Below are 25,163 nucleotides of genomic sequence, written 5' to 3'. Positions count from 1 at the left end.
GAGACCGGTGCTTAAGCTCCCCAATGTGGTTCCTATGGAGGTCATTAGGCACGAGCTGCATATGGTGTTGCTCTGTTCCCTGATGAAAATATGCTGTGTCAAGCTATATAACAACATAATGTGATCAACTGATCATGAAAGTCTCTTTGGTATCATAGCTAATGCCCCTCCGTCAGAATTTAAGAATACCCTGATGGGAAAACTTCAATTAACTGTGAATAACTTTTTGTAAAATATTATTGTAAATACCAGACTATAATAATGAGGATCGGTGTTTTACTCTTCAAATGAAAAAAAAGTTATTGAATGGGATATGATTAAATCACTGCAAAATGTAAATACTAAAATGAGATGTGCACTTTATACAGAACAACGTTTTAATATAGGAAAACAGTGTGATTATTTATTGAAATATGGGAATTCCAATTTTAAAAGATGCATAATGTTCCTTCGTTCAACATACTTCCTTGTAATGAGCATATTGGGGCATGGAGATCCATCCCGTATGAAGGTAGCAAACGTCGTTTTTGTGAACATGACATAGAAACAGCAAGACATCTACTTACTATGGGCCTCATTACGACCCAGGCGGTAAGGGGTTTACGGCAGCGTAAACAGAGCCGACCCTTACCGCCTGAGTACGAGGTCCCTTAGCGCCATGGTGCGCTAAGGGACCTTGATGTTAATTACGCCACCGTAATTTACGGTGGCGTAATTAACGCCTTCCCCACTCCCATTATGCCCTATGGGGCAAAAATGGGAATGGGGAAGGGTAAATGGGGATTGAGGATTTACCGCCCCGCCAACCTCGGAATGGGGCGGTAAGTCCGCCAACCACCATGGCGTAAACGTAGTTTACGCCATGGTGGTAAAGGTACGACCCAGACGGTAACTTACCGCCTGGGTCGTAATGATGCCCCATATTACACAAATTAGGCTATGGATGTGACTCATGTCTATTATGTTACATCTAGCTATGTTAAAAATGGGGAATCATCCCTGGAATAAACTCATAACCCAAATCTAATCTGCCCAATACGAGATCACTAATGAAGGCCATTAGAGACTTCATATTAGCATATCCAAAATGTGTTATGAGTATGCCTCATGGCAAGCATCTTATATGTTATTATACCACGATGGGCTCTGCAACCTAACTAGGCAATAGCTTTGTGTTACAATGTAAAATTATTTATCTCAATGTATTATACAGCACAGGTACTGCCGTCAAAAACTGCTCATAGTCCATTTCTAAGGATGTTCGTCTAAATGGTTTTTTGAAAAATGTTCACCCAGTATTCCTGCCGAGCACCATCCATAACATTAACTATATAAAGGTAACAACAGTAAACTTTCTGACATTTGAACTTGTGCACCAGATATTCACCTATCTGATGCTCGCCTCAAAAATAACAAATCAGCTCTCGCGCATGGGATGGCAGGCATTCATTTAAACATGCCTCCAAAAGTAAACAATGATCAGTTGGCAAAGAGGACCCAACGTCCGTTGCCATGGGAATCACGTTCTTCACATCGGGAGCAAGCACAATATAAACTCTGCTTATGGCGCCGCGTGTGAGTGAACCTAACGATGGACTAACCATCAGCCACTAATATAGAAGTTTCATAACAAGGTAAGGCGATCTGAAGCTCTAATTCCAAAGCACATACCAGGATCATAACTTAGATCCGCTCGCTCTCAGAGAATGTTTGTAATCCAATGTAATTTGTGATTACTTTTTGGATTTAAAATTACAGTCAACCGACAATAATGTCCTAAAAGAAGCCTAATATTTATTTTTAGGTCAACTTATTGATACTTGAGGAGGAAATAAACAAGATTTGAAATAGCTCACTTGAGATCTACATATATGGAGAGCTTGAGGAATGGCACATAATATTTGGGGTTAAGTTTGTCAGAACTGTACAATATGTATTTCAAGATAATTGTTATAGTTCATACGTATATCTGCTGACAAGGGCATAAGCCCTTCATGGGAAAATTCATCACTAATCTCTAATGAGCCCTTGCGTTTTCCATTTTCTGTGATTAGAATATTGAAGCGTATCAATTTATGGTAAGATAGCATGTGGACAACTTTTAATGGCCACAAAACTAAACTAACACTTGCTAATAACGATGGTGAAATCTTGGCTAATGGATGCCTCTGATATTACACGGATTGCGATGAACTAATCCCAAATGAGTAAATGTAATAAAAGGTATCAAGCACATGTTTCTGTGATTCTATCACGGTCACTCTTTAACCCGCTCAACTCGTTCCATGGGATGTTACCTGGAATGATAAAAAATAATAACTATATTAGATTAAAATGGATGGTGATGACGCAAGGACAGCCAGGATTAGATAAGGTAGTGGTACACTGAAAGACCAAGTATGGTATAAAGAGGAACCAATGATTATAATTATGTGCAACGTTGCCGATATCATTTTCAACCAGTGAACGATCTAAATCTAGCAACCAGTTTGACTTTCTGTTCCCTGTCTTATGTTTCTTGCTTATCTCACCCGACGGGACTGCACATTACTATAACTGGTATGTAACGATCATGTTTATGTTGATTTGCTAATTACCATTGGTGCCAAATGCAGCATTATATGATTTATAATTAGTATTTGTTACATATTCCATCCAATAGTGGTGTACATTTTGCACTAATTTGACAATTTAATTGGTTTGTTGTATTATAACAATCAGGGTTACTCTGTTTGCATAATTTCTGTACAATTGTCAGGTTTGAGGATGACCATTGGTTGAAACACGTGTTGGCTTCACTCCAGAGCCTAACATATGGCCCCATTAAATTACTGCATACTTATCGAATTTGTTCTGACCTTTGGACAATCTTTATTTTCAATGAGAAAAGCAATACTAGTTTTGCTCTGTGCAACCCACCATTCCCCATTCAACCAAGTATTTTCAATTTTGGAAGTCCTAGGGGATGGCTTCCAGGCATGTGTGATGCTGTGGGCTACTATACATAACATCACACCTACAATAGAGAGCCAGTGTTCAACGACCGGCGTCTATGCTCAGAGTCTAGAAGGGATAGACATAGCCGAGGCCTTAACACAAATTGTATTGCCAAAACTGGTCATGGAGAAAGTGGAAATGCCTGATGCCCCACTGACGATAGACGATCTTGAAGCAGTAATCGCAGATCTCCCGGCAGCCAACACACTGGGCCCAGACAGAGTCCTGGGGGAATTCTATAAAAAATGTACAGTGATAGTGACACCTAAACTCCTGGAAGTTTACGAAGAGGCATACGAATGTGGGAGACTACCTAACAGCATGTTAGAATCACAAATGATACTGATTCTGAAGCAAGGGGAACATCAACTTGATTGTGGATCTTACAGACCTATTTCTATGATAAACCAAGATAGCAAGATTTTGACGGCGGCCCTTGCAAACAGACTTAAAAAGGTAATAGGGACTCTAGAGCACACAGATCAGATAAGATATTTCCCGGGTCACAATACAACATGGAACCTGAGGAGACTTCAACATGTGTACATTTAGATGGATACAGTCACACTGCGCACAATGTCTATGTATTTCATGCGTGATTGCATGTGATTTATTTAAATGAAGATCAGCATAACACATGTTTCGAGCCACGCTCTTCTTCTGAGGCTAAGTTGTTACGTCATATATTTTTCAAAAAACAGTAAAGTACATATAAACCAGAAGGTAGCAAAGGTACAAGCCAAGCACAAAAGGAATGGTGTGTACAATGGCCCAATGTAGTATAACAGTACACATCAATGTAAATTAATTATTTTAAATGAACATTCATCAATATAATATTCAGTTTTGATTGGTGAGATGGATAGAGATGATTTACACACCACCCAAAGCTAGCGTCAAAACAGGCAGACAGATCTTGGCAGAATGGGAGATCCACAGGGGCACAAAACAGGGCTCTCCCTTGTTGCCAATACTATATATATATTGGCCTTTGAGTCTTTGGCGGTATTCCTGAGGAAGGAGTATGTCGATGCAGCAATAAGGACAGATGATGCAATTTACCTGATCTCTCTTTGCGCAGATGACATGCAACTGTACATTAGCCAACTGGAAGAGACTTTGCCGCACCTGCTAGATATCATAGGAGAATTTGGGACCCTATTTGGCATACGAGTCAATAGAGACAAGTCCTGCTTGCTCTGGCAGCACTCATGAAGTGGAAAATGGAGCAACTACCTGCACTGGGTATCGAATGGACACAAGATACCTTTTGCTACCTGGGAATCAATGTACACCATGACCCAGCAGCATTGCACGAAAGAAACATTCTGGCGACGTTCAAGAAAGTAACTACTTCCATGATTTTTTGGAAGATGTTGCCTCTCGGGATACTTGGTAAAACAGCATTACTGAAAATGATAGTGCTCGCTCGCTTATTATACCATTTCACCAACATACCTTATAATGTAACCAGAACGTCCTTTCAACAACTAAACATGATCATCCAAGAGTTCCTGTGGGGAGGGAGCAGAAAAGAACGTTACCCTTGACACAGTGCAGAACGATTGTGACCAGGATGACATTAAACTACTGCATTTTGAGTTATACTACCCAGCTGGCCAATTACAGTTCATTGTGAATTGTCTAGGAGATGAGCCCTTCCAGGACACACTACTCTTACAATCAACACTGCATCACTGTTACTTAAAAGAGGTGTTATGGATGGGCGAGACCCTGTGCCACAGACCTTCCCTTCTCCTTACATTTGGTATTGCCTTGTGGCCCAGAGCGTGGAAGATCCTTAAAACCCCGGATCCCTATACATCGTGCGCCCCCTTGGTGGGACTCATTGGTAGTCAACAGGGAGTGATAAGGACATTCCAGACACATTGGCAAGCTGAAGGAATTGCCCAAATGGGTGACTTATTCCAAGAGGGCCAGTGTATTGAGTTCCAGAAGTTAGTGGAAGATTACTATATACACAAAGGCCAATTTATGTTGTATACAACAATGACAGAGAAGATTATTAAGAGATGGCCATGACTTAAAACGGGAGAGGGAATGAACAAGGTACTTGACACTTGGTTTGATGTGGCAGAAGGTGGACACACTGTGTCCAGACTCTATGAGCTGCTCCTGCACAATCACAACACTACAGAACTGCTGTCTCTAAGCAAATGGGAGGAGGAAATGGGGAAAGCACTCACTGACGAGGAATGGGAGAGAGCCCTACTGTAAATCAAAAGAGTTTCCAGAAATGCTAGATTTCAATTAACACAACTGTACATGACACACCGAGTATACCTAACCCCATATACATTATCCAAAATTGGTATTAGAACAGAATAGACTTGTACAAGATGTGCAAATGCAAATATACTACATATGTTCAGGGCATGCCCGGTGATTGGGAAATTCTGGAAGGAGGTCACGGTATGAGCAGCCAAAGGTGCAATCCAAATGCATGCTTGACTGTTGGAAATCTGTATACTGCGACTATTTCCATGGGGTAACAAGCAGTCGGCACACCTAGCTAAAATGAAAGACTTGATGTGTATCCTGGCAAAGCCCAAGATTGCAATGGCCTGGAAATCAACCACCGGCCCGAGGATAGAGGCATGGTCGGCTGACCTGAGATGCTGGTCGTTTGATTAGTCAGCCATGTGGCATAGAGCATTGCAGATAGGGATGCATGAAAGCAGTGTGAGGATTGATGCTTGGAATGTATTTGTACAAACAATGTTCTCCCCTGCGGGAGTGACCAGACCCGGCGAGGCCCAACGAGCAGCAGCAACAACACCGGCACTCCCGGGCACTGCACATAAGCGAACTGTTTACTCTCGCCCATTTAGGGCAAAGGAAGTAATACGATGGAGACCACCCCGACCCCTGGAACATATTCATGTATCCCCACAAGGTAATGTGGATTTGTGTGCGGAAATGACCCCAAATGTGCTTTGACATGCTATGTAATGCTAAGTGACACAACCGTCTGCAGTATGTATGGTTGTTCTATTTGGTTAAAAGGTTGTAAGCAAAGTACCTAAAAAAGTGTTCAAATAAAAAAAAGAATATGCAGACTTTCATCCCTGGTAGTATTTCAATGTTATGAACGCTGTACCTTTGAAAACATATACTAATTTTTCTACAATAATTGTTTTTCTAAAACATTGCTTTTTGTTAGTTGAAAACAAAGTGGTTTTTCATATTAAAGAAAGAGCCGGATGCAAGCCATGAGTCAACTGAAACTGTTTTCCTTAGACGCCCCTTGCAGTGAAGGATCTGCCCTTTTCCATCTTGTTTTTCTTTGAGCATGTGCTGCCAGGAAACCTGACCTCTTAATCCCAGCATTTAGATAAACTGTTAATCAGCAGGAAATGGTTATATTCTTAACACAAATGTGTCATTCAAACCTCCAACAAATATGGTGACCCACTCAGATCGTCAACAATGTTCCCTCTAAGCTGTGCGCATGTGCGCTTGCCCAGCTTCCTTCTGGGAACCGCTCAGAAGACTTTTAGCAGCGCACACAGACAATTCTCACCTATTCAAAAAGATGTTGTAATGCATAAACCACAGCAATTACCTGAAAGGTCCTTTATCTTAAAATAAGCAACTAGTCTTGATACTCTGCTAATTTGCATTACACTACTATGCACCTTAAATCCCTAACAGCAAAATACAACACAAGAGGTTAAAAACAAATATGAACAACTGGCTCCATGAACAGAGTAATCTAACCAAGACATGCCTGCACACATTAACCAAACATTTCCCCTCCCCACCTATGACTCCTAAACCTGACTCTACCACGCATTTACCTTATGACTTTAACTTCTGGCTCATAGTACATTAAGTTACTACCGGACAACTTTGACTCTTCCTCGCTTGGTCCTGTGAAAGGTTAGCAGACGTGTACCTGTCATGGGTTTTGACCCATGTTGAATCAATAGACTGGGTAGATGTGGGGATGAGCTGTCGCCGCCCATTATTCTATCCCAGAACAAACTAAATCAATAGACTGGGTGGATGTGGGGATGAGCTATCACCGCCCACATTCACGCCAGAATAGGAGAACTGCGCAGTTAGCACGAGACCACTCCAAAGATACAACCTTCTTGTGGGGAATTCATTTTCTTAATCCCAAAAATGGTTGCATTACCAGTACTCACCACTATCAGAAAGCCGGCGTTTTAAAACCACCAGACATTTGTGTAAAACTGAACAAATGAAACAAAACCAGACCAAGGAAAGACTTGCTAAGAGGTGGATACAATGTAAAACTATATTCTGAAATGACTTGAAGGAAGTAATTATTTAATGTATATGTAAAAATTGTCAGTTTGATTTGAATGTAGAAAACTGGGAACAAAAAGTGACATTTAGCTGAAACCTGGCTTAATGAAACTGAATTCTGCCTGACAACTACCCCCGACAGGAGATGATACTGGATCAACAGCTGTGTTCCCGCTGCATCCTGAGGTCACATGGCCCTGTTGATTAGATTAGGGGTGGAGCAGCTGGGGACTACAGGGAGTTGAACAAAGGCCTGTCCTGGACTCAGGCAAATGTTATATTGGGGGGCCGTAAAGTGGCTTTCTCTTAGGGGAAACTGGGAGGGGTAGTGCCTCTGCTAGCAGCTGAGCTTGGGGGAAGTGGATAAACCAGTTATTTCACCCTGTGATGTGGGAAGTCACACCCCTTTTTGACCAGGGCATCATTTTAAAAAGATAGATAACTCAAAGTGCGGACTTGTCAGAATTATATAAGTAATATCATTATTTTTGTGATTTTTCTGTGAACATTTTGAGATGCGTTAGGACCCTGTGGTGTATTCTGGGGGGTTGCTAGCGGAAAATAGGGTCTCACTCCAAATGTCTGCATGTTAAAAATCTGACACTTCATCAATTAATGTCCATACTCCTTGTGCACATGTGTGTAAATTTGGGTAAATGTCCGATATTGCAAAATCAGTTAAAAAGCGCAAAATGTTGTCATTTTTGAATGCAAGCCCCCAGGAAGATCAGAGGCGGACAAGCATGGACCATAAGGAATATATAATGTGCACATGTAATTTCAACAAATTGTATATCTGGGAAGGATGTATTTGAATCAAATATAGATTTGTGGGCAAACTGACAAGGGGAGGTTCCTCTGACCATAAAACCTACAGCATCACTCTGACTCACATTTCCTTCCCCCAATCAAGGGAGAGAGGAGGAATTGGCCAATGATAAGTGAGAGGGGCAGGTTTAGTTATGACCAACGCACACACCCACTTTCCAAAACACATAAAAAGAGACTGCTGGGACAGGTAGAGAGATTCAAATCCAGTTGCTGTATAGCGTTTTGCCGGACCACACAACATCCAGAAGATACCAGTTCCAGACTGACTCCAGCTACATACTCCAGAACCTAGAACGTATACTTTAGAACCTAAATCAGAGGCCTAAAACCACAAGCTGAGTTCTCTGCAGCAGGCCTCAAATCATTGCAAGCTACTCACAGCTGGGCGAGCTGCTTGAATCCCTTGCCAAGAACTTTTGCCAGGACCAGTGCAGATATCCAGGAGCCGTGCAGAGACCGCTGTATCCGGACAGACCAGACCAGAGATCCAGAGTGACCCAGACCGCTGTGAGCAGAACCAGAGAGCTGACCCAGATCACTGTGAAGTGCCAAGACCAGAACCGGAGTCCAGTCCAAAACCTGACCAGATCCGTGGCGAGGCCTATTTCAAATTTATATTGCGAGCACCTAGCAGAACTGTGCTCTCTTCTATTTTACTAGCAGAACTGTGCTCTCTATTTTAACCAATCTCTTAGTTAAAATAATCTAATCCAAACTATTTTAACCTAATTAGAACAGCCTCCTAGAAATCGTGTCATCTGTCATTTGCAAAGCTGCACAACTGTCACCTGTCAATTCTGAAGCTGCAAGCTGTCACCTGTCATTTTGAGTTTACTTCAGAATCTCAGCTTTCCAACGAACCTAGAAACGACTTGCTACTCCTTATACTTTTGCCGTAAGCACGATTCACGCACTCGCAAATTTTACCGCGATTTGCGATTTGGTTAAAAATCCAGCCATGTGTAACCATCAGCAGTCATTTCTTTCCTTGCTAAAAATTCGTTTGCCTCTTAATCACCATCTCTGAATCATTGCTAAAGTGAGCCTGAACTCATCCCAAGTATCTCTCACTCGCCCTGAACCTCCTAAAGGGAATTAAAACCATTTTCGGCATATTTTTCACTTCCTTGCCACCACATTCAAAGCACTTGGGCCGGTGTTTTAAAACTCATACCTGATTTGTCTAAGTTGCTGGGGGGGAATTGAACTGAATTATTTGATTGCATTTCTAAGAACTGTGTGCTCTCCTCTTCATCTCCTTACATTGCATAAAGGGGGGGGTGAATTGTCAAAGAAAAGTGATTGCTTGTTTTGTTGAAATCATAAAAGTATTTTTGCTACTTTATCCATCCTATACTAACTCCTCATTGATTATAAATAAGTGTACTAGTGTCCGATTACCCATTGTTGATTAACATTATATTTATAAGGGCGATATCGATTATTAATTTATTATAAAAGCGTGGTGTCTATATTTTGTTTTATTTCTCAAATAAACCTTTTAAACTTGCAAAACAGAACTACTTCTTGGCTCAGTGGGGTCAGGGGGATTCTAAGAGAGGGGTGTTATATAGGGGTAATCATCCAGAACTCATGAACTGGACATAAAGATATATCAATAAGGGTTTTCATTCAGTATCCCAGACTAGGCATTGACTTAGCTGTAGTGTTGAATTGAATCCTCTTACAAATTGGGGGCTCGTAGCCGGGGATTCCGGATTAGATCTATCACTTCTGCAGATTAATACAGTGTGCTAACTGACAAGATACATACATCCGGTCGGATCACCACGCTGCGTTACGCTGTAAAGCACTCCTCAAAAGGACGCTCTAAGGGAAAGGTCTGTTTTGCAAAAATAAAATACAAACTTCTGTAAGTCAGGAAGGAACTCAAATTCCAGAATGACGACCTTGGTAGATATGAAAATAGCCAGAGAGCACTTCTTACATAAGCTATTTGTGAGAGGTGAGTGGACTCATCAGGACCAGACGGTCTGGTTGCAGGCAATCGCACCCCAGATCACTGAAACAGGGTCAGATAAATGGAGAGACCAGGGTCCCTTACATGTGGCCCTGAGTGAACTATATATGGCCCCTAAGGCCAAGGATGAGCACAACAAGATTGCCAGGGTAGCGGCATATTTATATTTACATATGGGAGCCATGCAGGACAAATGTGCTGAAGGCCAAGATCTGGCGAGTAGGCAACTGCTGGCATTACAGAAGGCCCAATCTGATCTAGACTCTTCTGAGCAGAGGCTGCACAGAAGCCAGGAGCCCGAAAATGAGAGTAGACAGTACATCATTAAAATAAAGAAGGATATGGATATCCTGCAACAGGAAAAGACGGACCAGGATACCAGAATTCTGGCTTTGCAGAAGGAGCACCAAGACAGTCTGGACTCCTTACTGCAGAGCCAGAAAAAGCTGGAGCAACAGATCAATTTCAACAGGGCATGCACAGAGCAGGTAGCCACCCTGCAAATCCAACTAGACAGAGAGAAAGAGGAAAGCAATAAATTGATTTTGAAAGACCTGGATACCCAGGCAGAGTTTGATGAAGAACACCAGAAAGCTGGTGCCTTCCAAAGGCAAAGGGACGACCTGGCGGCCCAGATGCAGACTCTTAGTCAGGAAAGGGATACCTTAGGCCAGGAAGTCTGCCACTTAAAAAGGAACATGGAAGAAAATCACCTGGCCCTCCAGGGACTGGGTGACCTCCAAAAAGAACACCAGAACTTGTTAGAGCACACCAGGAGGGTGGAGGATGCTCTGGCAAGAAAGGAGCAGGCCAATAGGGACACAGATCAGGAGGTAACCCTCCTGCAGCAGAGATTGGCCCAGTACTCCAGGACCAATCAGGAGGCACAGAGAGAAAATGAGCATCTCTGTCAGCAAAATGATAGGCTCCAGCAACAGGTAGCGATGCAGGAGAGACTGATAGAGTCTAGTAAGGCCTTAACTGAGGAACTGAAAGCGCAGGCTCTTGCATTGCAACAGGGAGCAGGGGCGGATAGAGACCAGGTTCACTGGGAGAGGGAGACTCCTAAGCATAACCTCAGGAGCCCTAGTACCAGAGGCCTTCATATCTCTCAGTCCCTGGACTCTGCCAACCCCATGTCCCCTGGCGCACATGAGCACCGGGCCACAGGGATGGCAGATTACTATCCAACCAGAAGTATGGGGCTCATAGGCCAGTACCTCCCAGGAATGGAGGGGCGGGCATCCGGGTATGGGCACCCAAGCACAGTGCAATTTAGTGGGGAACCCCAGGAGAGTAGGCCCATTAAGGGCATCCTGAAAACTTCTACCCAGATAGGTCAGTGGGGGGGTACCCATCAAATCCTGGCAGCAAAGAGGAATCTGAAGACTCCTCTGAATGGCGCATGACACAGGAGACCAGGTCCCCACATTCTGACAGCCATTCCCAGGATCGCAGAATCCGGGAAAACCTGGAAGATCAGACAGGAACCTCTGGGAGCAGTGCCTCGGAGTCAGAGGATGAATGGACCAGGGTTACCCGAACCAAAAAGGCCAATAAGACAAAAAGGGCCTTGCTTAAGGACCCATTGAAGCAAATAAAGGCAATAAGGAGTGTCATCACGCCTTATCATAAGAACGCCACGTATTCTGTTTGGGAGCACTTAGAGCTGTTTGAGCAAATGATGGAGACTTTTCATTTGAAGGACAGCCAAAGCTGTATTCAATATGTAAAGTCGACCTTCTCACCAGAGTACTCCAGTTTCTTTGCGGGGCTGGAGGACCAAAATCATTCAAGGTGGTCCACATACAGGGCGGCCATCTTGAAATATTTTTCTGTGCACAGAAATCCCCAAGAGGCTCGCAAGGCAGCCTACAATTTGCAATGTGGGGAGGATCAGGCCCCACAAGAGTTTGTGCAAGAATTAAAGCGTGCTTTTGCGAAGACCACCAGAAGGGTGCGCACAGACAGCAAAGAGTTTGTCAATACATTTTTCCATGCTCTCCCTAAATATATAATGACCCAGCTTGTGAGAGATTTTCATGAGAAAAGATCTTTAGACTGGGTCATTGAACAGGCTACCCGGATCTATGAGGTGCAGAAGCCTATCGAAAATAAAAATAACGCGCCGAAAAACCCCAAAACCAACAGCACCCCTGCTGCTGCCAAGGTGGCAGAGGTAAAGGTTGCCCCCGTTTTAGGTTTGGAGATGGGGGGGGGGCCTAAAAACCTGCCTGCACCAAATAATTCACAGCCCAGAAGGCCCTCGGGCCAGTCACAGACAGGGAGTCGAGGAGGTAGTCCCACAAATGGGGTCCCCCGCTTCCATGACTATGTAAGTCCCCGCTATAAGGGAAACCGACCAATCCTGGGTTATGTGTGGACTCCTCCAGCCCAAGGAGGGGGGATCCAGCCAAGCACCTAACCCAGGGAACTTCCCTCCCAACTTCCCACAGGAGGGCAGAAATTCTCCAAATCCTGGGCAGACCTTTTTCCCCAGGTATCCACCCATTTTGCAGCCCCAAAATCATCCATCCTTCTTTCCCCAATTCCCTGAGCCCAGCCAACCTAATCCGGGAGAGGGGAGGCCAAGGATGGAGGGGTACCAAAATCTTCCCAACCAGGGGTACTACCAGAGAAGGGATAGCTACCCTTCCCGGGATCAGCCCAGGGGAGAAAATAGAGTCCCGTATCAGCCTGAGCGGGTTTCACAACTTGAGCGCCAGGTCCAAAATATGGCACAAGATCTGGGTCACATACTGAGGGCTCAACAGAACCCTCAGATGAGCATGCCACCGCAGAATGCCCCAAACTCGGGACCTGGTGCTCCAGAACAATGACGTGGTGCAGCACCCCGATAACCCACCGGTTCCCAGGGAGGAGGCACAAGGGGAAGGGGGGTGTAAAGCCTTGGAGGAAGCTTCCTTCCCAACTTGTAAACAGCCCCTGGAAAACCAGGAACCGGAAACAAAATCTCCTACCCCTGAAAGTCTGCTTCCCAAGGAGCAGAGGGGGGGTAGGAGAAACAAAGGACCCAAACAGACCCACTTTGTGGAGGAGGTACAGGTCTTCCAATTTGAGGGAGGGGGATCCTCAGATGATCCTGGGGAAAGGATCTTCTCCTTCAGAGATGGGGGAACTCCTCCCAAGGAAAAATGGGTCCCAAGGGATTCCAATCCAGACTGGGGAGATGTGGAGACTGAGCTACCGCCGCCCATCATCTCATCCCAGAACCGACAATACCAAAATCCCCTGGTTCAAACCCATCCTGGTGACTGCCTCCAAAAAGGGGGGGTGGCCCAGAACCGGAACCAGGGGAACCCACAATGGCTCTGATCTCCAGTTGCCAACTTTGTCTTTCAGATGCCCAAGACTCTCCACAGAATTCTGCCCAAATCTCTTCACTCGCCATGTCCAAAACCAGTTGTCCAAAAATGTGCATTATCTGTGCCCCCTTGAGGAGAAGGAGGGAAGATACTTTCCCCCGGTACAAGTACAGGGGCAGGGTACAATTGTGACACTGGTGGACACTGGATCCCAAGCTACCCTTCTGTCCAAAAGGGCCTTTGAGGAACTAAATGCAGGAAGGGGGGAGAATAACCAAATTCCTCTCACCTCTCTTCCTGGACAACTGCAGAACTTTGACGGGAAGGAAATTCCCATTGAGGGGACTGCAGACTTGGACATTAAAATTGGGCGACACAAGGTGAAAAACCCGGTCATAGTAGTGACCCCAGAGGGCACCCCTTGTTTACTAGGGAATTACCTCCTGAGAAGGTTGTCACCCCTAATAGATTGCGTAAACAAGGTCCTCTGGACCCAGACTAGCCGACCAATAAAATTAAAACAGAGTGTCAACCATGTTAGTTTAAATGGCACCTGCCACATGGTTGGACAAAAATCTGACCAAGTAGAATTTCACTTCCAGAACAACCAAATTCCAGACGTGACAGTAATAGCAGTAGGACAACAGACTGTGATGGGGGGACCTCTCTATTTCTGAAAATCAACCTTCCTTCCAGTTTAAGGTGATATTCCGCACTGGAAGGAAACACCCTGAAATTCTTTACTAATCCACAATCAGAAACTCCCACCCCTACAGTCCAAAAAGATGTGAAATCAGCTCAGAGCCTGGCTGATATTCAGCGAATTGGAGAGCAGTTGTTCATCCCTGTTCAGTTAAATGATGGAAAGGACTCTGTTCTCGCTCGAGTGTGTGTGGACAACGGTAAGAGCTTCATCAGCGAAGCCATGTTCCGCCAACTCCCAAAAGATCCAAAAGATCCAGCCATTCCCACATTCAAACTGATAGACAAATGGGAAATGGACCTGGAAGCACCTAATTCCAAACATCTCCTGCCAAGCAGGTGTATGCTCAAAATTTCCATTGGCAACAAGAGCATAGTCCATAATTGTTGGGTGTGCGAGACGTCACTGCCGCCTTTTACTTAGGCATTGACATTCTCAATCGCTTTGCCATTAGTTTGGACCTAATAAACTTCAAAGCTTGGTCCCGCTTAGCGGATAATCCCATGGGCTTTGATGATCCAGAAAAAGCATTTAGGTCAGCTCAATTGCTACCTTATGCAGTTGAAATTCAGATCAAAGAGGAAGTCACCGTCCCAGAAAGGACCCGACAATTCTCCCTGGAAGTGAAAGTTAAAAGAGGACAAAAATTGCAAAACCCTGATGCTTATATACATCTACATGCTTCTCTCCAACAGCAAGGGTTGGGGGTAAACCCAACTCCATTAGTCAACATAGGACATGACACCATTCCAATAGAGGTGGATAACAGCGACTTAAAGAGTATTACTCTAGCCGCATGCACCATTATTGGAATGGCGGTTGATGACCGACATTTCTCCATTGATCTAGGAAATGAACTGTTAGGACCAATCCCCAAGGACCGTTTTGACAGTGACAGTGATGACAAAACAAAACCAGACAGGATCTTCACCCGGCATGGGGGGAACTTCCTGGTGTACACTTCTTGCCCTTACGGTAAGGAAGATGTGACTTGTGACTTCAGGAGGGATGAGGTGATTTTCCAGGTCCATGAGGGCTGCCTTTCCCACCTGAGGGCTCCAGTCCAAATCAGCACTCTGACCAGGGACTTCTCCACCCAGCTGGAGGAGGCCGCTGAGATAGCCAAACCAGAAGTCTTTCCAGGCTTCAGGCAGATGGTGGAAGAGAGAGTCAACCTAGCTGATGCCTGTGTGAGTCTGGAACAAAAGCAAAAGTTGAAACAAGTTTTCTTGGATTTCCAATTTCTCTTTGCGGTAGACTCATATGACTTTAGCCGCACCGACATCCACACAACAACAATTCCCACGGACCCTGGCATGACTCCAGTGTTTGTGAAGCAATATCGCTTGCCTCTCGCATCAATGGAGTCCCTTACTGAAATAATTAAGAACCTGGAGTCCCAGGGAATAATCCGTCCAGTTCACAGCGCATAACCCGGTGCTGGGAATATTGAAGCCAAACGGCCATTGGAGACTCTGCGCCGACCTCAGGGAGCTCAACAAACGGGTCCATACTTCCCGATGGCCTCTGCCCTACATTGGCCAAGGGCTGGCCCAGATCTTGGGGTAACAGGTATTCACTGCAATAGACCTGACCAATGGATACTGGACTGTGCCGGTCAGTAGGGAGGACCAATACAAGCTGGCTTTTACCTTTGGGGGCCAGCAGTACACCTGGACCCGGACTCCCTTTGGATACCTCAACTCCGGCAATGAATTCAACATTTTCCTACATAAGGCCATGCCTGACCTGGGTGTGAGGGGTAACCTGGCTTATGTAGATGATGTCCTCATCAAAAGTTCATCTGTGGAGGAACACATAGCGGATATCCATTATGTTCTGACACAGTTGAGGGCCGCCGGAGCAAAACTTTTCTTTCAGAAAGCACAGTGGTGTAGAACCGTGTTAATTTCTTGGGGCATGAGATTACTCCTCAGGGTCTCTGTCCCCAAGAAAAGAAAGTGGAAGCACTCCAGAAACTGAAAGACCCCACCACTCTGCGGGAACTAACGAGCCTCCTTGGACTGACTAATTACAGCAGAAAGTTAATTGAAGGCTACGCAGAGATCACTAGACCCCTGATTCATCTCTTGAAGGGGGGGGTCAAGTGGGAATGGGGTCCAGAACAATCCGAGGCGGTAAGACAACTCAAAAGAAGCCTCTCACAAGCACCTTGCCTAGCTTATCCTGTCAGAAACAAGGAGTTCTTCCTGGAGACGGGGTTCTCTAATACGTGCTTGACGGCAGTATTATACCAAAAGCATGACAAGGTCAATAAAGTAATCTCCTATGCGAGCAAAACTTTATCCTCTGTGGAGGAAAAATTCAACAATTGTGAGAAGGCACTCCTGGCAACGGTGTGGGCATTGAAGAATTACCGCCCGTTTAACCAGGGGGAACATATCATAGTGGAGACTCCACACCAGCCTCTGCAATATCTCCAAAGTGACAGAATCCGGGCCGGAAATGTGAGTAATTCCCGAATTACTTCCTGGATTCTGTCAATGCAAGGCTTTCCTGTGGAGGTCAGATATGGCCAAAACAAGAAGAGTCCCCTCGCGCAAGGTCTGGCTGACTTGCATGATTGTGCCAGAGAAAACTGTCTCGAGGACGAAAGTCTAAAAATCAAGGACAACATGGAGGCATACCTTAATTTCCCACACAAAGTCTTTGAAGAAGACAAGTGTGAGGGAATGCCCACTGTCTATGTGGATGGATGCTCGTACCATGTTGACAACAACGGGGAGAAAGAACTGGTGGCCGGCGTTGGGAATGCCTGGGTGAAGGAGTTTCCAGAATCCTCCGCTGGATACAAAATTGGTCCCCGAAGTAGTCAGGTGGCAGAGTTGATGGCTGTGCATCAGGCCATCCTCACTGCTGTCCAACATCAACTGCACAAACTGGTCATAATCACCGATTCGGATTATGCACGGAACGGGTTCGTGGAGCACCTGGTTAATTGGAAAACAAGAGGCATGTTATGCGCTAATAACAAACCCCTGAAACATGGGAAGTTAATCCAAAACATTGATGATCTGGTCACCTCGAATCGGATGACCATCTACTGGAAGAAGATCAAGGGTCATTCCAAAGTAGAGGGACCAGACAAAACTGGAAATGACTTAGCTGATCAGCTGGCCAAAACCGGGGCCATCCAAGGGGATCTAATCGAAATAGAGTCCCTGTTGGGGGAAATCCAGGTCACTGCTATCACTAGGTCCCAGACAAGTGCTCACAATGATCTTTCAACTGCACAATGGAGTAAGGAGACCCCTGATGCTGATTTAATTACAGCTCAGAAGGGGGATCCAATTATTGGTAAGTTTTACCAACACCTTGAGGACCCTGAGAACTTTCCCCTGACGGATACCGATTACATTGGGAACGAGGACCTAAGAGTGTTGATGAAATGTCCAAAAATGTTCCGAATCAAAGACGGTTTGTTGGTAAGGAAATCCCAAGCTGGCCATGAACAGTGGGTGGTTCCTACTTCATTCCGAAGCCTGATGTTAAGTCACGCCCATGATGCGCCCACCGCCGGTCATAGGGGGTTCACACAACACTGGAAATCTTAAGAGAGGTTGCATACTGGCCACACATGGGGCAGGACCTCGACCAATACTTGAAGGGGTGTCTTGTGTGTGCACAATTTCAGCCATCATCCCTCACGCACCGTGCACCCCTCCAAAAGAGGGGGATGACACTGCCATGGTCAGATTTGCAAATCGACTTTGTAGGCCCTGTGATTCGCTAGTCTAGAGGAAACAAGTACATGTTGACCGTTACATGCTTGTTTACCAAGTGGGTGGAATGTCTCCCAGCCCCAAACTGCAAGGCAGAAACAGCAGCTGCCCTGATGATTAACCACATCTTTTCCCGTTTTGGTCTACCTCAAAGGATTGAGTCAGACAGGGGTAGCCACTTCACCAGTGAAGTAATGACAAAGATGTGGGAGATACTGGGGGTCAAAAGAAAGCTACATATTGCTTACCGGCCAGCTTCTTCTGGAGCAGTGGAGAGATATAACCGAACCATTGTGAGCATCTTAAAAAAGTTTGTGGCAGATTCTGGGCCAAGTTGGGATATCCGATTACCTCCGGTCCTAATGGCCATCATATCTACCCCTTCATCTGCAACCAAAATGTCGCCATTTGAGTTGATGACTGGACGCAAGATGGTGCTTCCCCAGCATTTACTCTACAGAACCCAAGGGCGAACGTTGATAAATGCCTCCACAACTCATGAGTATGTGGAGAATTTAAGGAAACACCTTCAGCATGCTTTTGCCTATGCGCAACGGAATCTAGAAAGAGCAGCCGAGAGCATGAAGACCCAGTATGATTTAAAAACTACCCAAAAGGAATATAAGGTGGGTGATAGGGTCTATCTATACAATTTCCAAAGAAACCAGGCCAAACAGAGAAAATGTTTGCCTACATGGAAGGGACCGTTTGAAATTATAGACAAGATCTCCCCTGTGGCCTACAAGATCCGCATCCCCAAAGGCGGTTTGGCAGAGGGGGAAGACAAGTGGGTACATATAAATCAGCTAAAGTGTTGCCATCCCAGGCACAGTCTGCAGCAACAGGAGGAGTCCTCTGCAATACCAGAGGGGACCGCTCCAGATTAATTCAGTTCCAACCCTAAAATATCCCACATATAGTCTCTAAAATATTATACTCTTGTAAGCCACTGTCTTTGAATGATAACTTGTATCTCAAAAGTAAAATGTTAGGTATGTTAAAGTATAAAATGTATATGTCTGCCACACCATTAATAGTGGTGGAAAAATGTCTACGAATATGTATTGCCGTTTTTCCTTTGTCGTCCTAGGAGAAAGAAAACCTGGAGACTGACCAAGGAGGACGACCGGGGACCGGGAGCCGAGACCCGAGGGCCCAGGGTACCGCCCAATCTTCACATCAGGACCAGCAAGGAGAACTGATTGATCGACTGGAGGGAGGAAAAGATGCTGAACTGTGCCACCTACAGGATTGGAAGAAGATAATGGGGACATACCAGCGCAAGGGCTCAAAACCTCCTTTGTACCCGACTTCCCCTCGACTTGAATCAAAGCGCAGTCGGGCGGGGGGATTTGTCATGGGTTTTGACCCATGTTGAATCAATAGACTGGGTAGATGTGGGGATGAGCTGTCGCCGGCCATTATTCTATCTCAGAACAAACTAAATCAATAGACTGGGTGGATGTGGGGATGAGCTATTGCCGCCCACATTCACACCAGAATAGGAGAACTGCGCAGTTGGCACGAGACCACTCCAAAGATACAACCTTCTTGTGGGGAATTCATTTTCTTAATCCCAAAAATGGTTGCATTACCAGTACTCACCACTATCAGAAAGCCGGCGTTTTAAAACCACCAGACTTTTGTGTAAAACTGAACAAATGAAACAAAACCAGACCAAGGAAAGACTTGCTAAGAGGTTGATACAATGTAAAACTATATTCTGAAATGACTTGAAGGAAGTAATTATTTAATGTATATGTAAAAATTGTCAGTTTGATTTGAATGTAGAAAACTGGGAACAAAAAGTGACATTAGCTGAAACCTGGCTTAATGAAACTGAATTCTGCCTGACAACTACCCCCGACAGGAGTTGATACTGGATCAACAGCTGTGTCCTGAGGTCACATGGCCCTGTTGATTAGATTAGGGGTGGAGCAGCTGGGGACTACAGGGAGTTGAACAAAGGCCTGTCCTGGACTCAGGCAATTGTTATATTGGGGGGCCGTAAAGTGGCTTCCTCTTAGGGGAAACTGGGGGGGCAGTGCCTCTGCTAGCAGCTGAGCTTGGGGGAAGTGGATAAACCAGTTACTTCACCCTGTGATGTGGGAAGCCACACCCCTTTTTGACCAGGGCATAATTTTAAAAAGATAGATAACTCAAAGTGCGGACTTGTCAGAATTATATAAGTAATATCATTATTTTTGTGATTTTTCTATGAACATTTTGAGATGCGTTAGGACCCTGTGGTGTATTCTGGGGGGTTGCTAGCGGAAAATAGGGTCTCACTCCAAATGTCTGTATGTTAAAAATCTGACACTTCATCAATTAATGTCCATACTCCTTGCGCACATGTGTGTAAATCTGGGTAAATGTCCGATATTGCGAAACCAGTTAAAAAGCGCAAAATGTTGTCATTTTTGAATGCAAGCCCCCAGGAAGATCAGAGGCGGACAAGCATGGACCATAAGGAATATATAATGTGCACATGTAATTTCAACAAATTGTATATCTGGGAAGGATGTATTTGAATCAAATATAGATTTGTGGGCAAACTGACAAGGGGAGGTTCCTCTGACCATAAAACCTACAGCATCACTCTGACTCACATTTACTTCCCCCAATCAAAGGAGAGAGGAGGAATTGGCCAATGATAAGTGAGAGGGGCAGGTTTAGTTATGACCAACGCACACACCCACTTTCCAAAACACATAAAAAGAGACTGCTGGGACAGGTAGAGAGATTCAAATCCAGTTGCTGCGGACCGTTTTGCCGGACCACACAACATCCAGAAGATACCAGTTCCAGACTGACTCCAGCTACATACTCCGGAACCTAGAACTTATACTTTAGAACCTAAATCAGAGGCCTAAAACCACAAGCTGAGTTCTCTGCAGCAGGCCTCAAATCATTGCAAGCTACTCACAGCCGGGCAAGCTGCTTGAATCCCTTGCCAAGAACTTTTGCCAGGACCAGCGCAGAGATCCAGGAGCCGTGCAGAGACTGCTGTATCCGGACAGACCAGACCAGAGATCCAGAGTGACCCAGACCACTGTGAGCAGAACCAGAGAGCTGACCCAGATCACTGTGAAGTGCCGAGACCAGAACCGGAGTCCAGTCCAAAACCTGACCAGATCCGTGGCGAGGCCTATTTCAAATTTATATTGTGAGTACCTAGCAGAACTGTGCAAAACCAATCTCTTAGTTAAAATAATCTAATCCAAACTATTTTAACCTAAGTAGAACAGCCTCCTAGAAATCGTGTCATGTGTCATTTGCAAAGCTGCACAACTGTCACCTGTCAATTCTGAAGCTGCAAGCTGTCACCTGTCATTTTGAGTTTACTTTAAATCCGAAAACTACCTTTATTTAATCGTCCGTATCTCTGGAACCGTCTGGGATCGGAACGAAATTTAACTTTCATCTGAAAGCTCAGAATCTCAGCTTTCCAACGAACCTAGGACCGACTTGCTATATACTTTTGCCGTAAGCACGATTCACGCACTCGCAAATTTTACCGCGATTTGCGATTTGGTTAAAAATCCAGCCACGTGTAACCATCAGCAGTCATTTCTTTCCTTGCTAAAAATTTCGTTTGCCTCTTAATCACCATCTCTGAATCATTGCTAAAGTGAGCCTGAACTCATCTCAAGTATCTCTCACTCACCCTGAACCTCCTAAAGGGAATTAAAACCATTTTCGGCACATTTTTCACTTCCTTGCCACCACATTCAAAGCACTTGGGCCGCTGTTTTAAAACTCATACCTGATTTGTCTAAGTTGCTGGGGGGGGAATTGAACTGAATTATTTGATTGCATTTCTAAGAACTGTGTGCTCTCCTCTTCATCTCCTTACATTGCATAAAGGGGGGGGTGAATTGTCAAAGAAAAGTGATTGCTTGTTTTGTTGAAATCATAAAAGTATTTTTGCTACTTTATCCATCCTATACTAACTCCTCATTGATTATAAAGAAGTGTGCTAGTGTCAGATTACCCATTGTTGATTAACATTATATTTATAAGGGCGATATCGATTATTCATTTATTATAAAAGCGTGGTATCTATATTTTGTTTTATTTCTCAAATAAACCTTTTAAACTTGCAAAACAGAACTACTTCTTGGCTCAGTGGGGTCAGGGGGATTCTAAGAGAGGGGTGTTATATAGGGGTAGTCATCCAGAACTCATGAACTGGACATAAAGATATATCAATAAGGGTTTCCATTCAGTATCCCAGATTAGGCATTGACTTAGCTGTAGTGTTGAATTGAATCCTCTTACATACCTACACCCACTTGTTTTAAGTTTGTTGTAACATGAATAACGTTCAAGCGTCAGAATTACAGTTACTCATCGTGCCTTACCGAAAGTGGCACCCACCCTATATAATCGAACTACCAGTTCAAATATTGGATACTGACTAAGAAAGCAGGCCACTTGCATGTGCAACCAAATCCCATACTTCCTCTTCTTTGTACACATGTCATGCAAGTTCTTTGAAGCTGCCCCCTTGTAAGTTAAAGCATTATAAAACTAAAATATTAATTTGCTGTTTTAAGATGATGAAAAGACAAATGTGATGCTCAGCGTCTCCTACTTTAGCATTACTAACATTACCCTATAAGTAGAGAGCAACATTGCAATATCATTTACTTAGCCTACAAGGGATAATGGGTATGGACTATGCTTGGGATTATTCGTCCGTAGTATCAGGGCAACGGGTATCCAGACAGGAGAATGCTTTTCACCACAATCTGTATTGTTTCCAAGTGTTCAGAGTTCCTTTGTGCAGAGACCTTCACATGTTATATGGTAACTCGCGTCTATACAAAAACAGTTTCACTGAGCACTTGTGTAATCCTACACAATGATATAAGGGTGGAGTATATTGCAAACAATCTTGTATGCACTGCAAAAGAATTGTGTACCTGCAAAGTCATGAAATTCTTAAAATGCACATAATATCATGTTGAGGCATTAAATATGCCTTGATTGCAAAGTATTGGGGGTCTGCAAATACCCCAGTGAGTGTTTATTGCTACATTCCCTCACTTCTTACAGTGCTCTGTCAACTAATATTGGAGGCAAGCACAGGGGCCGGGAAGGGTATGGGTGGAAGCATCACTCCTTGCGGGTGATGAACAAAGCAGCACATTTAAAAAACCAAGGCAGACATTTCGGCAGTACACTGAAGGAAATGTGTTGCATGTTTGCTAAAGGATAGGAAATTCTAGTACCCATCTAGTCAACAACACCTTCTTTTTCTTTCTATGCTCAGCTGCGGAGGGCTTTTCAACATAACCATGTGTCCTGTGTGTATCGTCTCTGGCATCCCCATGCATCTTATTTAACTGATAAAGAATTACAGAAGAGGGATCCATAGTTACAGAAGAAGGCACTCAATGAGTTGCATCTCTGATGAATTGATGCTATTAACTTAAAAGGCTTACATGTGTGATTTTATTCAACAGGGCTCCATAATAAACCTCAGTAAGGCTCTTGTTTAATTTTATATAGGCTGTGGTGCTGAAGGGTGGGCAAAACTATACACTTTATCATGTGCCCTGCCATTTCACTCCCTATCTCAGGGTTACAAGCAGGGCTCTAATCAGATTTTGCTCCCTACTTGGAGTCAAATGATTTGTCAAGGAGTAAAAAGTAATTGGATTTGCCAATAGGGATAGTTTCTGCTTATTAAAAGATGTCCTTTCCCCATAAAATTCTTTTTGAGATCGGCATTAATATTAGAGTTCCGTCCTTCCTATGCCACTGCTCTACTGGTTACTAATAAAATTCATTCTTTGTCGTTTTTGTTAGGCACATTTTCCTTTCTTTAGGGAGTAAACATTTTGGATCATGATATTCTAAGGTGCAATTATTTTGATGCAATTATCCTTACACAAATTATTAGAAGTATGTTCTCCAGGCCCTTGAGTTACTTCATTAAAGTAGCAGTTGAACTCCTTTCAGCATGTTTTTAACACATTGCTTTTAATTGCCATTAATCCACTGGCAAAAGTATTCTGTATGAGTTTCTTGACAGCCACATCAGTTATGACAAGAGATATTTGAGGGCCACAAATGCCAGGGATGTCGTTTGCTGACAATCCAGCCTATTGAAGGAGTGGAACCCACCTACCCCAACGGTCAATCAACAATAACACACCAGCCTTGATAAAAAAAAAACTTGGGTCGAAACACGTGCCGGCTGACTATGAGATTATCGCATCAAGAAAAAAAAATCCCTTTTCTTGAAAAATCAGAATACAAGGAAAAATATCTTTAAGAATCAATATTGTTTGCGCGAGATATGTGGGAACACAACTAAGAGGTATTGTGTTTTGTAATAAAATTACGACTTGGAGTGTTATCCCGGTGTAAATCCACCACAATACCGCCCAAATGAATTACTGGTGGTGGCGGTGTAATTCCCCATTCATATTGAGTCCATATTCAGTCCATTGGACTCAATGTGGCTTTTTTGGCAGAATTACCGCATCCAAAATTCTGACGATTTCGGGGTTGAGCTGGAAGATTTACCTCCAAGATTTTCCTGGAGGCAAATCTTCCACTCCAGGCCCGAAATCGTAGTTTGGCATAGTGGTAAAGTTGATGGTAACTCCATTGCAACTTTACCACTCATTGCCAAACTCGTAATGAGGCCAACATTTTCTCTACACAGAAGTACGTTTGCAAGGTGCTGTGGTAGCTAGTGTAGTCTTGGACTGGTTGATGAGTTTTCTGTATAATCACATATGACATATTTTATTTTAGACTATGGGCCTCATTACGAGTCAGGCGTTAAGGGGTTAACGGCTCCGTAAACGGCGCCGACCCTTAACGCCTGATTACAAGGTCCCTTAGCGCCATGGTGATTTTAACGCCTGCTTTTTGCAGGCATTAAAATCCATGGCGCTAAGGGACCATGGTGCTAATTACGCCACCGTAATTTACGGTGGCGTAATTAGCGCCTTCCCCACTCCCATTATGCCCTATAGGGCAAAAATGGGAATGGGGAAGGGTCAAATGGGAAATGGGGATTTACCGCCCCACTCACCTTGGAATGGGGCGGTAAATCCGCCATCCACCATGGTGTAAATGTAGTTTAAACCATGGTGGTAAGGGTATGACCCAGGCGGTAACTTACCGCCTGGGTTGTAATGAGGCCCTATGTGTTTGGAAAAAGTGTTGTAAGATTTTTAAAGAATTGCATTGGCTGGGAAGAGGGAATTCCTTTCCAAACTTGCTTCTGTGAGGGTTGCTTATCTCATTAGTATGTTGCACAC

This window comes from Ambystoma mexicanum, chromosome 2p, assembly GCF_040938575.1.
Source record: "Ambystoma mexicanum isolate Mex_15411 chromosome 2p, UKY_AmexF1_1, whole genome shotgun sequence".
Lineage (NCBI taxonomy): Eukaryota > Metazoa > Chordata > Amphibia > Caudata > Ambystomatidae > Ambystoma > Ambystoma mexicanum.
This window is presented reverse-complemented; position numbering follows the sequence as displayed.